This window comes from Lucilia cuprina, chromosome 4, assembly GCF_022045245.1.
Source record: "Lucilia cuprina isolate Lc7/37 chromosome 4, ASM2204524v1, whole genome shotgun sequence".
Lineage (NCBI taxonomy): Eukaryota > Metazoa > Arthropoda > Insecta > Diptera > Calliphoridae > Lucilia > Lucilia cuprina.
Genome location: NC_060952.1, coordinates 48,644,410 through 48,661,851, shown reverse-complemented (window position 1 = coordinate 48,661,851; position 17,442 = coordinate 48,644,410). Strand labels below are relative to the sequence as shown.

Genomic DNA, 17,442 nt, shown 5'->3' with positions numbered 1-17,442 from the left:
TGTTGTGATAAAAGAGATAGAATTTTAAAAACACAATTTCTTTTAATTTTTTTTTTTTTTTTGTTTTCAATATTTCAAAGTATAAGATTAAACATTTTTAAGACTATAGGTAGCTTCATTTGATATATATAAACGTTTAAAGTTAAAAAATCTTTCAAAAAATAATTAAAATTTTATTTTTTTTATAATATTTGGATAATATTTCTGAAACTGAAATTTGGCATCAATATAGGGTATATATAACTTTGTCATTCTGTATGTAACACCTAGAAATATTCATTCGTTACCCAACAAAGTATATATTCTGGGTCCTTATCAAATTCTGAGTCGAATTAGCTTTGTCGGACGGATAAAACACGCTCACGTAAAAACAAAGCTACGTTACTTAATAAAATTCGGCCAAAAGATTTACCAAATCAAAATCGGTTAACTTCGGCAAAATTTATAAATAAAAATTTAAAACAACCTCGAAAAAAATAATTGCTTTGTACACATTTTGATGTAATTTTCTCGAAAACTATGCTTGATCACTGCTGAAAATAGCCAGAATCGGTTCACAATTTAATATACCTCCCATACAGAAGTACATATTCCTGCAAAATGGGTTTTTTGTTAATAACTTCCGTCACAATGTCCATATCTTCACAAAATTTTAAAAATTAAAATCTTATGTCAATAGAATTTATTCAGAAAAAAATGTCTGGATCGGTCCATAATTGGACATAGCTCCCATATGAGGTCCCCTACCGAAAATCACTTAAAAGCTTATAATTCATTACTAATTATATGTTATTACAAAATTTTTTCACGATCATATTTGATCATTGCTTGTATACTAACATTCTATTTTACGATCGGTTCATAACTTGGGTGCGGTCGTACCCATTCAAGGTTACCTTCAGTAAATCACTTAAACACACATTACTTATTACTAAATTCCGATATTAATTTGATTGAAATATAGCTTTTATTTACAGAAATTTAGCATAAAGAATTTTTTACGATCGGTCTATAATTTATCATATTTCCCATACCAGGTCCAGCCAATAAAAACGCTTGAACCGTATTTAACTAGTTGCATTATCAATTTGTGTAGAACAAAATTATATATGTATATATATTTTTAAAATCATTAAATCTTTCACACATATGCAAATTTCTAAATACCATATCATAAGGTCGGCTATGCCCGCCTATACATTAATACTTGTTTTTTATTTCTTTAAAATCAAAACTAAAGTACCGTTTTTTCTTTGGATACATGAATGGGAGAATTCTTTTTTTGGTTTTATGTATGTTAGTTTAAAGTTGATTTTTTACAAGTGAAGTAATGTCACGTTAAAATAGTTATTTTATTGTAAAAATTTCAAATAAGTACTTTAAGTAAGAGCAACGGATTTTAAAAATATGGTAAATTTACATCACACATTATATGTAGTTTAATACTGACGATATCCTCTTGTTTGTTTACAGAACTGGCCGAAAATTTTTAATAGACAATTATTTGCAAGTGTTTGAAGATATCTCATGAACTTCACTTAGAACTCCAATTTGTATTCAATTGAACGGTAGTAGCACCTACTGATTTCGTGGCTTTCATTTTAAACGAGAGCACACCCATTACGTAGCTTAGGACATTTGTATGATAAATCGAAATGAAAGCATTATCACTGACTGCCACGAAATATCACTTAACCCTTTTACACACAATACTAAACCGCTTAACTTTATCTGGGACTTTATAAGGGTATGGCAGGATATTATCCTTTTTAGCATGTAGTGATCAAATTCTAGAAAATAACGTATTTTTCTTTAGAAATAACCATTTAGTGTAGCTGTGAACGCAAAATAACGCTCTAAATCGAAAAATATTAAAAAAAATCGAAAAATATTTAAAAAAAAATGTCTACCGTTTTTGCAATAAAAAAATTTTTTTAATTATTTTTTAACATTGAAAATCATAAAATGATTGAAAATTTAATGAAATATTCAATATGTTATATTACTAGTTTTTTTAAATATGTTGGTATGTCCGATTTAAGATTTAATGCTTTGTTGAATAAAAACTATAACATTGGTTTTCATATATTATATAAATTAAAAAAATATTTTTTTTTTATTGTTTAAGAATTAAGTCCGAAAAAAGTTTATAAAAATATATAAAACTGAAGCGAAAAACATCAAAATATGCACTAAAAGAGTAAAATATGTCCAAAAACTCCAAAATATGCTTCAAAAGTCAATTCATGTTTTATTACGCTCTTTTGAGTAAAATATACAAAAATATGCTATAACAAATCTATATCTATCAAAGTTGTGTAGGGTATAATTAATTACTTATTATTATACCTTACATATCCATATCCTTTTAATTGCAAGGTACTTTATCCTTCCTATGAGAATTTCTATATTTTATTTGCTTTCTTATTATGAAGTTAAATACGCTGAAAAAATCCATACATACCGGTTAAGCGGGTTCTTCATATTCGATTAATTGTTTTCACAAAAGTAACCGGGTTCTTCATATTCGATTAACTTTTTTACAGAAGTAGCGCATTTTCGGTTAACCATACGTTTCTTTAAAAGTGGTTTTTATAAACTCTAGTTGCTATTATTAATATAACCATTGCCGGTTTTGCTAAAAATTATTCACAAGAAGATAATTGTACTTATTCGGCGTATACTCATTTCCGCATACACCGAAATTTGTGGCGAAAAAAGTATTTTTTGTCGCAATTGTATAAAATTTCTATAAGGTGTATGCGGAAACATGCCTTGAAATGTCACACAATGTATGACCTTGATATCCTTGATGAGCTATTAAAAAAGTTTCGTAATATTTTGAATCCTTAAATCTAAATTAAAAAGATAAAATCCGATGAAATATACGTAGGCCTCCATCGGGCCTCCTCAGGTGGGAATCAAAACCACAACATCCGGTCTACCAGTGCCTGTATTTCGTATATTCGAGTCGAGAAAAAAATTGAAATATAAGTTATAAGCTTTTTAGTTCTGTGATAATTTTCAAAATGAACACATTAAAATTAACAAAAATGTATTTGAATTACGTGTGTTCATTAGGGTTACCGCAAAAGTCGATGTTGGAATCCAGTTTATCTTAACCCCACAAAATAGAAATCAGATATTAAAATAGTCGAAAATTTTTTGGCCAAAAAGCTAACATCTGATTCCTAATATATATTATAAATCACATTGTAGGTCTATTCGTTTGTTTGTTTTTTTCTTCGTCCGTCAATTACGCCTAAACGGCTGAACCAATTTTCTTGAAATTTGGACTAGGAAGGCGCAAAAAGGGGTATCATGGGTGAAAAGCTGAAATAATTAGTACTTTTGAGCATAAATACCAATTATTGTCTTTACTAAAGCCAAAATATATTCCATTAAAGTTTTCATATGAATTAGCATAGTACTGTTGCGAAAATGGGACCAAAAGATGTCAAAAAATAGGACAAAAGGGTAAAAGCTACTTTTGTGCTTTGAGACCAATTTTTCTGTTCTAAAACAACTACGCTATTTTATAGTATCGGAAATATGCATATTTTAGATACCCACCCAAAGGGGAAATAAACGAGTAAAAAGGAATTTTGTAATTACTGTATCTCAAAACAAAGCTAATATTGTACTTCAATTTATATTGGTCTCGCGTTAGGAGCATAGTTCGTATAATTTGATATTATACGATAAATGGTACTATTAGGTATCGATATATCATATCGAGCCCTTTTCGCACAAAAGACGTAACCGACAAAAACAAAATTTTACAGGAGAAAACTCCATTAATAAATACTATTACATCTAAAATATGGGATGCAGTTTGTTTCGATTTTATATTTACGCTATATCCGATTTTTTTGTCGCATACATCTTTTTTGCCGAGACAAATTTTTGTATATAAACAATGTTGAGGCTAAATTCTCTGTTTAAAAAATATTTTTTGTGTATATCTTTATATAATTTGTATAAATCTGAAATTTAATAGTGTAATAAATATTTTTTTTTATAAGATTTTAAGATCATCTAGCGATATCTGTAAGTCAGTCTTGTTGTTGAAAACCGGATAGGTTCCGAACGTTATGAGCTAGAGTGCTGAAATTATCTAAAGATGCTTATTGATAACAAATATTATTTTGTGTTAATAATCGGCAAAAATGGTTCATGATTTCACTTAGCCTCAATACAAGTACCTCCCGGGAAATAGTCAAAATATTAATAAATATGTTGTTTATGTTCCAATCGCTATAAAATTTTGCAGAAGTCGGTTATATATACCTGTAAATTATGTTGGGAAGTATTACAGATATCAGGCAATATTTGACCCTAGCCTCCATATATGGATCCTATAAGACAATGATTTTTTCCATACAGAAAATAAGTTTACAGTTAATAAATTTTTCAAAAATTAAAAGGTATGATGAAATTCTACAAAAAACATTTGTTTTTAAAACTAATAACGAGTTTAAATTCTATAAACCTCGGTCCACAATTGACCAAATACCTCATTAAAGACCACCCTGATGTCCACATTAATATCCATATATTGTAGTACAATTCGCCTTATATCTAATATTTAAGTAAATTCTGGGACTACTAATTCATTAACACTCCATATGCAGGACCGCCTTCCGAAATTCACAAATTTACAACCAAATAAAAGTTATAGAAAATTATAAATTTTAGCAATAAATTGTAATGGCATAGTGATAATTACATGAATTTATTACAATTATACTCAGATATGTAGCATTTCATTCACAAACAAATTAAATTTGTCAAATTTATCTATCAAGTTAATATATTTTATAAGAAAATTTAGACATAACCGACAGCTTGTTGATGTTACAAAATTCATAAACAGAAAATAAATGTGTACTTACGTCTTTTTTCTTTTTCTTGTAAAGTTGAAACCATTGGATCGATTGCTATGAAATTTTCAGAGATGATGCTAATAGACCTAAATTATCGATTTCTATAAAAAAAGCGAAAATCAAGTCGCTTACGTCCATTTTGCAAAAAGGGCTCGATATTATTGTTAAAAAATCATATTGTACATATATTAAGCATTTCAAAAACTTGGGTTGAAAGATGTAAAAGTTATTGAAAATTGTTCACCCTGTTATAAACAAGGCAATTAAAAATTTTTTGACAATTTTTTCTATTCAAAAGTTACAGAACACAGGCACATACTAGAACACTTACCTACCGGATGCCACAAATTTAAATGATAATTATGAAAAACAACTATTAGAAACAGGATTTAATAACCATTGTTAACCTAAAAATCATTATTACATAAGGCGGTGTAGTACACATTTACCACAAATTTGGATTTTTTTATTAATATGTATAATCTCGAATTCGTATCATATATTAAGATCAATTTTAGAATTTCCGGGAACAAATTTTAAAAAACCGACCGGCAACAGTTCTGTTTTTATACGAACGAGTACAAGTCTACTGTATCATCATTGAGATGACGGTGGACAACGTTGATGTATAGCATTTGAACAAAATTCCGTATTCAATCCTTCTCTGCCTCTGTACTATTTCTCTCTCCTCTTTCCAGTGTTAAGTATTTACATGAACATATGTTTGTATATATGTACATACATATTTATGTATACGTATACTAATAGAAAGTATACTTTTGCTTGTAGCATATCAACCGTTTCAAAGACTCGATTGTTTCTAGCGGTTAACACACATTCAAACGCATCGCGATTTATACAATCCATCGCAAGACGAACACACTTCTACTAAAATTCAATGTATAAAGTGGTGTAAATATATGTACACAGAAAATATTTTTTAAATTTAAACATTTCTTTATAACATTTAATGGATTTTAAAATGGACAAAATATTTCCCGCGGTGCAGACCACTTTACACACGGACGAAAACGTATTGTTTTGCATTCCGTTGATTCAAGTAAGCTTTTTTCTGAATTGAAATCCGCCAGGGGTTTAGAACATGTGCTATCACCATATACGAAAAAAATCAGCAGAAAAATGAAGTCACGGCGTCGACACAAAACTTAAGAAAAACAGTATGTATGAAAAATATCTCAAACAAAAAAGAAAACAACTGCATCAGTTACTGTGTATTCCAACAGAAGAACAAGTTGCAAATCAGTTCATTTGAAACTTTAGAACGCGTAATACTTTCAATCGGAAGGACATTCTAACATTGTGTTGTCAACATTGTGGATTGTGTTAACCTATATTGTTGTTTTCATCTCATATTGTATCGCAATTTGTGTCGAAAAGTCCGGAATATTTTCTTTAAACCATTACCATCACAGTGTCGTGGTAAATACATATTCAGGCGCGGATCCAGGTCAAGCGTCTGAGGAGAAGGGGTTGTGGACATTTTTGTAAGTGAATATTGGATCATTTCATTAATTAAAAAAAACTATTCCCAATACGAGAATGTGAACTTGTCGACGATTTCGTGTTAATTTTTGGTTAAACCAGACAGAAATATAATATTTTTATGGAAATCAGTTCGAATTTTTTAAACGCTTTATTTGAGCTTTTAAAGTTTGTAAATGAATTTTGACTATTTGTCCGAATAGATTGAAAAGTTGATAAACAAGAAGACACTTGATGACGACGCGAATTTGTGTTCGATAATACGAAAATCTGGAGCCGTGTAACTGAAATTAAAAAAGAGTTCTTACATTCTCCATGTAGAAATTATAGACATAAATGTTTAACGTTCATGAATTTAATAGTAGTTTTAAAAATTAGAATCTCTCGAAATTTTTAATAATTTAAAGGTTTGCCATGAAAACAATATTTTAAATACACATATTTAAAATCAACAAGTAAGAGTGTAGGCGTAGGCAGTAAATGGGATGATGTCCTATAAAAATTATAAGAGATTTTTGATTGTAAGAAACTAACTTCTGTGTATCGAATTTCATAGCTATACTCGAATTTTAATATGCATTAAAGTCAAATTCTAATGAGGTCAATATTTCGATGTGTAATAAACGGAATGACAAACTTAATATGTATACTCCCCATCTTTTTGGATGGAGGGTATAAAAATTCAAGTAAATATACATTTATAGACAGCAGATGTATAACGATATGAATATTAAACATAACATTTTCATAATTTCTTTACAAAAAAAGTGGCCTCCGGTAGGTTAGTGTTCTAGTCTGGTAGACCGGAGGAGGTGGGTTCGATTCCCACCTGTGGTACTGGTTAAGGAGCGTACAACAGGCCCGATAGAGGCCTAGGTATATTTCTTCAGATTTGATGTATATACTTATGTACATCCTCCTTTCAAACTTACTAACTTTACAAAAAAAGTATTCAGCTGTAATTAAATAAAAAAATTCAACTTTAAATAAAATGTTTGCATTTGAGATTTAGAAAAGACCACTTGATAATGATGATTTTAATAGGGAAAAGACTAGTTGAAATTGATACATTTCTTAATTCCTTTTCTCGTATTGTTACATTTTAACAATACGAGTATAGCGCGAAAAATCCACACAAGTAAAATTCTACCGAATTTTAGGAGAATCGGAAAATTGACCCTACATCCATATAAGGCCTTTTCAGTAATTAAATTTAACGCTTAAAAATACGAGTATAGCTATGAAATTCAATACACAGAAGTACAAGCCAAAATCTCACAGTCAAATATTATACTCTAACTTGTTCATTATGAATTTAGACAAATTTAGTTAAAATGTATGATTTTTCATGAAAAATAAATAATTTTTAATATGTTGGCAACATATATTAAAAATTATTTATTTTTCATGATAAAACTGTTATGTTGAATTTTTATACCCTACACCAGGGGTCGGCAAACATTTGAGTAGGAAGAGCCAAAATTTACAGTTAATAAAACAAAATTTTTATTTATTAAAACATTGCAAATAATTCAAGAGTTCACTTTCAAAACTTTTTTGTTTAATTATCTACAAGACAATTATGCAAGGAATCTTTCATATAGATTTTTAACTATAAATACTTTTTGCATTTGTATGGGTCATTCGAAAATTACTCTAACGATCACAATTGGCTTAACAGAGCAGCAAGCGACGAAATCCGACATAAACAAGTTGTATAAGAAAAAAAATCTATCTTCCAAACTTGATTTTAACACTCATAACTGGATTAATAATAGCAGTATTATGACGAAATTCAACACAAACAGGAACAAACATCACTTTACCAAATTTAGTGACGATCGGTCCATTATTGATTCTATCTCTCATATTAGATCCCCATTAGAAAATTACCCTATCGCTCTTAAGTGGCTTAATAATAGCAGTAAGCGACGAAATGTGACAAAAACAAGTTTTTTGAGAACAAAATTTCTTGACTTAATTTGAAGAGGATGGGAATATAATTTACCAGTACCATTATATAAGGTCAACTTGAGAATATGACTCTAACGCTCATAACTGATCTAATAATATCATTGTTGACCATGCCCCCATACAAACTCCTCTTAAAGAAATGACTTTAAAGCTCAAAACAGGCTTAATAATACAGTGGGTCCTCGATTATCCGTGATGGTCGGGACCGGAAGCATTCTGTATAATCGATTTTCCTGGTTAATTGAGTGCCAACTTTGGCTAGTTTTTTAAGAGATATTTTTATTAAATAATAAATGAATATGTACACATTTATACAGGTATTCCCCTTTTTGTTTTGTTCCAAATGTTCATGATTGCTAAAAAATAGTAGAATTTTGCTTATAATTACGGATAATAGAGGTAATAACGGATAATAGAGGTAATAACGGATAATAGAGGTAATCACGATACTGAAAAATTTAAGTCTATCCAAAATAAAATTAAGTCGATGTAAAAAACATATATTTTTCGATCCCGGATAATTGATGTTGCCGGATAATCGAATTACGGATAATCAAGGTCCTACTGTAATAATAGCATAATGGTAAAATTCGTCATAAACAAGTTTATAAGAACACATTTAATAAGGATGGATTCAGAATTGACCCTACCCTACATATAGAGTCCAATTTCATTACCATATTTTTATTAGCGAATAGCTAATTGTGTTGTTTTTTCATTCTCACTTAAAAAGTATTTATTTTGCTCATGTACATAACGATTAAGCAAAGTTACAAAGTTGTGTATATTGTTCTGTAAAAGACACGGTTGTTAGTTCTTACAACGTTGTCAGTAAAATGTTCAGAAAATATCTAACAATTGTCTGAACATACAATTTTTCTTTTGTAACGTTGTCATACTGGCAATATTTGTAAGTGTAATATTTGTAAATTTGTTAGTTGGCAGTGTTATTAGACATTTTCTGCACATTTTACTGTCAACGTTGTAAGATCTAACAACCGTGTATACATAGCATTAGTTTTAATACATTGCTCGTTTATTGAAACAGAAAGATTTTAAAATATATACATATTTTTACAAAAAAAAATAAATAAAATGTGTGTATGAAACTAAAGAGCCACAGCTCCACATCCAAAGAGCCGCATTTGGCTCGCGAGCGGTAGTTTACCGACCCCTGCCCTACACCACTTTAGTGGGCTGATGTTTGTAACAAACCATAATATTGGTCCTATACCCACCTTAAAGTATACCAATCGTCAAAATCTGAGTCGATTTAGCTATGTCCGTCAGTCTGTCCGTCTATTAAACATTGTAATTAAACTACAGGTCGTAATTTTGAAAATAATTCAATGAAATTTGGTACATGATATTTTATTGTCCCAGGAACGAAGCCTATTGAAAATGGTTAAGATCGGTCCATAATATCACTGCCCCCCCCCCCCCCCCGAATAGGGCTTGTAAACCTTCCTATTGAATAGTTAACATAGGTCCATTATTTCACCTAGACCATATACAACTGAACCCGCCAAATAGGGCTTTTAAGTTCATAATTATGTTTAATATACTCATATCTCGACAAAAAGCCGCAAAACCAAATTCTATACTAGCCTTGATTACCCTCATGAACTTTATAATTATAGGGCCTCATTTGACCCTAGCCCCTATTAAAAGTCCCCATGAAAATTTTACTTAAATATCCACAGTTTTATTAAACAAGGTTCAATTCAACTTAAATGCTTTATTATGAAAACTAAATTACATTTTATTCGTATACAGGTGTAGGGTATTATATGGTCGGCCTGGCCCGACTATAACTTCTTACTTAATTTCGAATTATTTAAGCAATTTATTGACGGAAACTAATTTTTTAAAAAGTTCTTTATATAGGAGTTAGGGTCGAACATGGGCCGATCCTCCTCCTTATGTTTATGGTTATGAAGCAACCATTTATTTTTATACAAAACTAGTGCCGATTTTTTAAGATATAGTAGTATATTTGACTTAAACATGTCATAAAAAGCCGAATTAGGGAGGTCGAGTTCTACGGGACATAGGTCTAATAATGGACCGATCCCTAACTGCGCCGAAAAAACCTTTGGTCCAAATTGTATCAAAATATCTTGAAAATGTAAGCCTTTAACTTACATTGACTGGGTGTAAACCCAATTATTATAGTGGTGTAGGGTATTATTATAATTTTGTATTTGGATTTACTCAATTTGAAGTGAAAATTCTCAAATTGAAAATCTCAATTTCTATTAATATTCTTTGAATTCATAACAAAAAGTTTTCAGTTTCAAAAAAAAGTAAGAAATTATAGTACATAACACCCAACACCTTTAAGAAACTAAAATGTGGTTTAGTTGTTAAAATAAAGCATTTAAGTTGAATTGTATCTTGCCTCTTATATACATACTTAAGCCGTTTATTGCTGAATAAAATTTTGGACATTTAAGTGAAATTTTGATGGCGGCTTTTCATAAGGGCTAGGGTCATATGATAACCTATTATAATAGAATTTGTGAGGTCATCAAGTCTAGTATAGAACTTGGTTTTGCAGATTTTTGTCGAGATATGATTATATTAAACATAATTATCAAGCTTAAAGCCCCGTTCCGAGGGTTTAGTTGTATAGGGGATAGGTGAAATAATAGACCACTGCAAACTATTTCAAACAGGCTTCGCCTACGGTACCAAAGAAGATTATGTGCAAATTTCATTGAATTATATCCAAAATTGCGACCTGTAGTTTAATTACAAGGTTTACAAGCTCTATTCGGGGGTTTAGTAATATGGGGCTAGGTGAAATAATGGACCGATGGTAATAGAATATCATGAACCAAGTCAATTATCCTCAAAATTGCGACCTGTAGTTTGATTACGGACGGATAAAGCTAAATCGACTCAGAAAATGATTGGTATACTTTAAGGTAGGTATAGGACCTATAATTTTGTTTGTTACAAACATCAGCACAAACCCAATATACCCTCCCCACTTCAGTGTAGGGTATAAAAATTATTTTATATAAAAAAAACAGATTTATTAATAATGCATCTACAATGTACACAATATACATTTGCATCAAAATTTCATTTATCGTAAAAAATATTATTTTGAATACATTTTGTTGAAAGTGTACATAAGGTAATCAAATTTAAATATATGCATCCTAATTCTGATCAGTACTATATTTTAAGCAGTTTTAAATTCTGTTAAATGCATAAATTGTCAATAAAATCTAAAAATTTCCTCAAATAATTTTAAAAAATCGAAAATAAAAGATGTTCTGTACGTCACAAAAAAAATATATTTTTATATTTGGCATAAAAAGATTCAAATCGATTAAAGCACTTTTGAAAATTTGTAACCGGGTATATGATATAAAATAACTCGAAAAAAGTTTGTTAGGTCCAGAAAAGTTTATATTGAGTTTCGGTTGTGGACATTGTATGGAAGCTACGACTTATTATGGAACCATCATGCAGTTTCAAAAAATTAGTATATTGATTTGATTTTCATCCCGAAATCTTTGATCGTCAATTTGCTTTTGATTTATGTGCATTCATAATAATTCGATTCAATTTTACCCCAATTGCCAATATTTAATGAAATGTGTTTAAGTGATTTCTGGAAGTGGACCTTATATGGCAGCTTTGAACAATAATGAACCGATCCTTACTTATGTAGAATTTAAAAGTGTTATTAGTGTTTGTAAGTGAATTTTGACCTTTAAGTTATTTTCTGAAGGGGAGTTTGTATGGGGGATAGGGTCAAATGAAGCCCGATCATTACAAAAATCGGTAATGTCATTTAAAGTTCTATAAAACTAAGTTTTGTCAACTTTTGTTAACAAAATAGATCATTTAAATTAATTATAAGCCAAAAGGCCCTATTTGGGGGGTACGGTTGTATGGGGGCTAGTCGAAATAATGGACCGATTTTAACCATTTTCAATAGGCTTCGTCCTTGGGCCAAAAGAAGCTTGTGTGCTAAATTTCATCCAATTATCTTGAAAATTGCGACCTGTACCTTGCGCACAAGGTTTACATGGACAGCCAGCCAGACGGACGGACGGACATAACTTAATCGACTCAGAAAATGATTCTAAGCCGATTGGTATACTTTAAGGTGGGTATAGGACGAATATTTTTGTATGTTACAAACATCAGCACAAACCCAATATACCCACCCCACTAAAGTGGTGTAGGGTATAAAAAGCTTAAGTAATCAATGAAATATGCGCGTTTAAGTGATTTTTGGAAGTGGACCTTATTTGGTATAATGCACGTAGGTCTAGAAATACGCAATTTATGTCCAATACTCAAATCGCGCAATTACTTTTTTGGTACAGCAGTGTTGAAGTAAACACTTGGAAGATTCTAAAGTGGTCTTTTGTGTTTTGGAAATTCTACTACACATTAGACCACGATAAAACAAAAGTAAAATATTTTTCATAAATTAAAATTAAAAATTCTAAAATGTTGGTATTATTTTTTTCCAACAGATTTTTTAGTAAAAGAAAGATTCACTAAACATATTACTTGTTTAAATTAATGATGATAATATAAACTTTACTTGTGAAACGTTAAATATAAAAAGTATGACTGATGTACAATATGTTGGAAAATATTTGCTATCATTTTATTTTGCCATAACTTGCCCGTTTAATAAAAAAATATGTATTATTTAAACACAGTTATCGCTTAAAAAATATTTTTTTTAGAATATTTTTTTGGTTCAATATTTATACAGTGTTGAGAAAAATATAAAAAAATCGAAATTACATCAATATGTTAGGAAATATTAGCCATCAAATAATTTTAATAAATCTATCGCGTTTAGTTAAAAATTTACATCATTTAAAAATAATATTTTTTGAAATTTTTATAGAACTTTATTAAGAATAAAAAAACATAAATGTTAGAAGTGCCCGATTAGTTCAAAATTTATGTTATTGAAAAATATGTTCAGAGTTTGTTTATCAATATGTTCTTAATTAAAGTGTTGAGAAAAATATGGAATACCGATATTAGACCAATCTGTTAAAAAATATTTGCCATTAGTTATCGTTAACATAACTTGCCCGTTTAGTTAAATTCTTAAAAAATATTATCTGATTTTTTTTTTAAATTTCAATTACTAATAAAACAAAGTTGTTTAAAGTGTTGAGAAAAATATATAAGCCAGAAATTGGGCCATAATTTTGAGAATTAAGTATTTATAACAAATTTTTTGGTTCCAATTTTTAAAGGATCTTTAATTAAGAATAAAATAAAATGGTTAAATCTTAATTAGACCAATCTTTTGAGAAACATTTACCATTAGTAATTTTCTACTTAGCCTGACTGTTTAAATACAAATGGTCTGTTTTAAAAGCCTATTTTTTATTAAAAAATAAAAATTATCAAAAATACATCCAATTGGCCACAAGAGGGTTGAAAACGTGAAAATGTATGTAAAGTTGTTACAAATTAATGCATAATACATCTTCAATGTAAAAAATATTTTTATAGTTTTGGCAAAAAAACATGATGAGACAGACCTATGTATGTGCGATGGTTTACATATAGACAAAACGTATTTGTGTTGAATTTTATCTCGATAACTTTATAATTCAATGAAATATTTTAAATGAATTTCGGAAGTGGAACTTATATGGGATCTTTGATCAACTACGGTCCTATCCGGAAAAAATTGTAGACGAAACGTTTTTGTGTCGAATTTAATCCAAAAAGGCTTATTATTCAATGAAATATGTGCGTTTAAGTAATTTTTGGAAGTGAACCTTATATGGCTGCTATGATCCAATTTGGTGGATCGGTTTACATGTACACGAAACATATTCATGTAGAATTTTATCCCGGTAACTTTATAATTCAATGAAATATGAACTTTTGAGTGATTTTTGGAAGTGGGGGTTATATGGGAGCTATGACCAAAAGTGGACCGATTAAGATCTTCGTCAGTAGTATGATTTCTATTCATAATAATATACATATATACAAAATTTTTTGTTGATACGGATATATTTGAGAGAGTTATTAACTATTTGTTAGTTATGAGTAAAAAACTATTATCCAAACTGCTTTGGATAATAGTGAATATTTAAGGTGAATGTGTCTGACTTTCTTTGTTTAGTTTAAACGTGAGCGTGATTTAGGCAGACAGACGGACATAGCTAAATCGACTCAGAATTTGACAAGGAATATATGTACTTTGTTGGGTCCAGGATATATATACTTTGTTGGGTCTCAGGTGAATATTTCTTGGTGTTCCACACGGAATAACAAACTTATATATACCCTCTATTGGAATTCATTAATACATAAATGACTATGAAAGAATATAATTTATTATATTAAGGAAATATTATTCGGCTGTAAAGAATCTTATATACCATGTGTTAAAAAACAGCCAGTATGAATTTTATTACAAAAAATCAAAAAATACCAATTGCAAAACGGTAAGGTGCCAAAACTTCCCCTTTTATGTGTACTCACTTAATCCAGACTCTACATATTTAATTTCATGTTTCTAGGTTTAATATTATAGAAACTTCAAAAAGTCCTTTTAAATAACGAAAAAGTAAAAAATGTTCTATTATATTGAACTTAGAAACATGAAATTAAGTATGTAAAGGATTAGGCGAGAACATATAAAAGGGCCTGGATTAAGTGGGAACCCATAAAAGGGGACTTTTTGAAACCTTACCGTTTGCAATTGGTATTTTTTGATTTTTTGTAATGAAATTAGTACTTGCTGTTTTTAACACATCATGGTGAAGGGTATATAAGATTCGGCATAGCCGAATATAGAACTCTTATTTGTTTTAGATAACTTCGCAAAATTTTTGTTTCCGTATTGAGGGTATTAACATTCATCATTTCAAGTTTTATCAGGATATAATCATTTATTAACGAATTAAGTGGTATTAAGTGATTTGCAAAAGTGTACCTTATTTGGGAGCTAAGACAACTAATGGACCGATTCCGAGGAATGATTTACATATATATACAAAATACACATTTATTTCGACCTCAAAAAAATTCAAGGTGAATTTCATTCCAATAGATTTAGTAAATATTATTAATTTTTGACCAATTACTAATTGAAAGTTATTTTTTGAAGTGGATATTATATAGGACCTGTTATCAAATATAGACCGAGTCGAAAAAATTTGGTAGAATGAGTTGTATGCTCAAGTCTTACTTTATCCCGATAGCTTTTATCATCATTATCACATTAGCTCTATTTATCAATGGCATATGTACGTTTAGGTGATTTTCGGAAGTGGGCCTTAAACGGGAACTATGTCCTCTTGTGGCCCTATTGTGATGACCTATTTGTGATGATATCAATACATTTGAGGGAGTAATTAAAGATAAATTAATTTCCGGGAATATATACCTTTGTATGGGGGCTATGTGAAATATTAGATCGATTTTGATTTAGAACATAATTTATCACTGCTTTAAAAAAATTAGGTGTGACAAAATTCGTTTCTGAGAAAACTTCTTAAGAATTAAAAAAAACTTAATTTTTTGGTGGTAGTCTGAAATTGTTACTCATTACTTTTTACGTTGTGAACCGATTTTGCTAATTTTCAATACCAAACTTCTTAGGATAATAATAAATATTTTGGGTGAATTAAGTTGATAAACTTTGCTTAGTTTTAACGTGAGCGTATTTGAGGCAGACAGTTGGACATAGCCAGATCGAGTCCGAATTTTATAAGGTTACATTGTTGGGTGGTCTATTAATATTTCTTGGTGTTACATACGGAATGACAAACTTATATATACCCTTTATAACCACTGATGGTGTGGAGGGTATAAAAAAGTGATGAAATAGTAAAACTGTTCATTGCCTTTGTAATAAAACAAATTGGTCATGTTTATTCACATTCTCTTTACCTTATTCGAAGTTTTGAACGAAGTTGTCCACTACATAAGTGCATCTTTTAATAGCATTGAAGGCACCTCCAACTAACTAGATCAACCACATGCTAAGGAATAGATGGATAAGCAGCGAGATGTACGATATAACTATCAGGAAAAAGGTATTTCGCTGTATACCACAGGGTGGCATTTTGTCACCTTTACTCTGGGTTACCACGATTGAAAGCCTCCTAAGGAGCCCAATCGAGAAAGGACTTATACCTGTTTGCTATGCAGACGATGTCGTAATACTTTTAAAGGGAAAGGATTCAAATCACTTGTGTCGAAGAGCTGAGGAGGCTCTGAATACGGCCTTAAACTGGGCTCAACCGAGAGGCCTCAATATTAACCCGGTAAAAACGGAAATCTGTATTTTTATATGAAAGACAAAAATTTCTACGTATACAGAACCTTGCTTCCTGGGCAAGAAGATACCAGTGACAGACTTAAGTACTTAGGAATAATCCTAAGTCTGTGGATCTGGTGGACTGCTTTAGACAAAAAATGCAATATCAAACTACAGGGAGTTCAGCGTATATGATACTTGGGTATAAGTGGTGCCATGTGTACTACTTCAACCAAGGCTCTGGAAACGTTGCTAGATATTCCACCCATTGAAACATATATAGGATATGAGGCGGCGCTTACAGCCGAACGGCTCTTTACTTTAGGCGGACTGGCCAAAAACGGTTATATAACACGTCATCAATGTATAATGTACTCATTGGAAGATTATACACAATCATCGGACGTGCCTGATCGTATACCAGACACAGAATATGTCGGCACTTTGAAACGCTGATCCCAGATAGAATGTCTTGGTCAAACGGAACATCAGAGGAAATACTAGTAGGAATCCGTTGTGAGAGAATCCCATAAGGCCTCTTGGAATGATGAAATAGTGTGTAAAGCCATGAAGATTCTATGGTGTGACCCTGATGAAAGCAAGATGAAAAATCTTCTCAAACTCAGCAAGTCTGAAGTTAGTATGATGGTACGTATCCTGAGAGGACACACAGGATTACAAGCACATCTATTCAAAATTGGATGTGCGGCTTTAGAGAATGTGGAGAGGATAGTGAATCTCTGGAGCACTTTATTTGCCACTGCCAGGCATTCGTCGGAAATAACAGTCCTGACT

The 17,442-nt window shown here is 30.4% G+C and overlaps 2 protein-coding genes across 5 annotated transcripts in view; one reads left to right on the top strand and one right to left on the bottom strand.

The window, feature by feature from the left end:
• The window catches only part of LOC111679124 (coiled-coil domain-containing protein lobo), a 776,294-nt gene that overhangs the window by 543,349 nt on the left and 215,503 nt on the right, over positions 1 to 17,442 (bottom strand).
• The window catches only part of LOC111685959 (protein distal antenna), a 109,182-nt gene continuing 97,940 nt past the window's right edge, over positions 6,201 to 17,442 (top strand). The window contains exon 1 of one of the 4 annotated variants that reach the window (XR_006940638.1): positions 6,201 to 6,391. The gene's annotated coding sequence lies outside the window, so the exon portion shown is untranslated. The remainder of the gene's footprint in view (positions 6,392 to 17,442) is intronic. The other 3 variants (XM_046949220.1, XM_046949219.1, XM_046949221.1) reach the window with 3 other exon arrangements.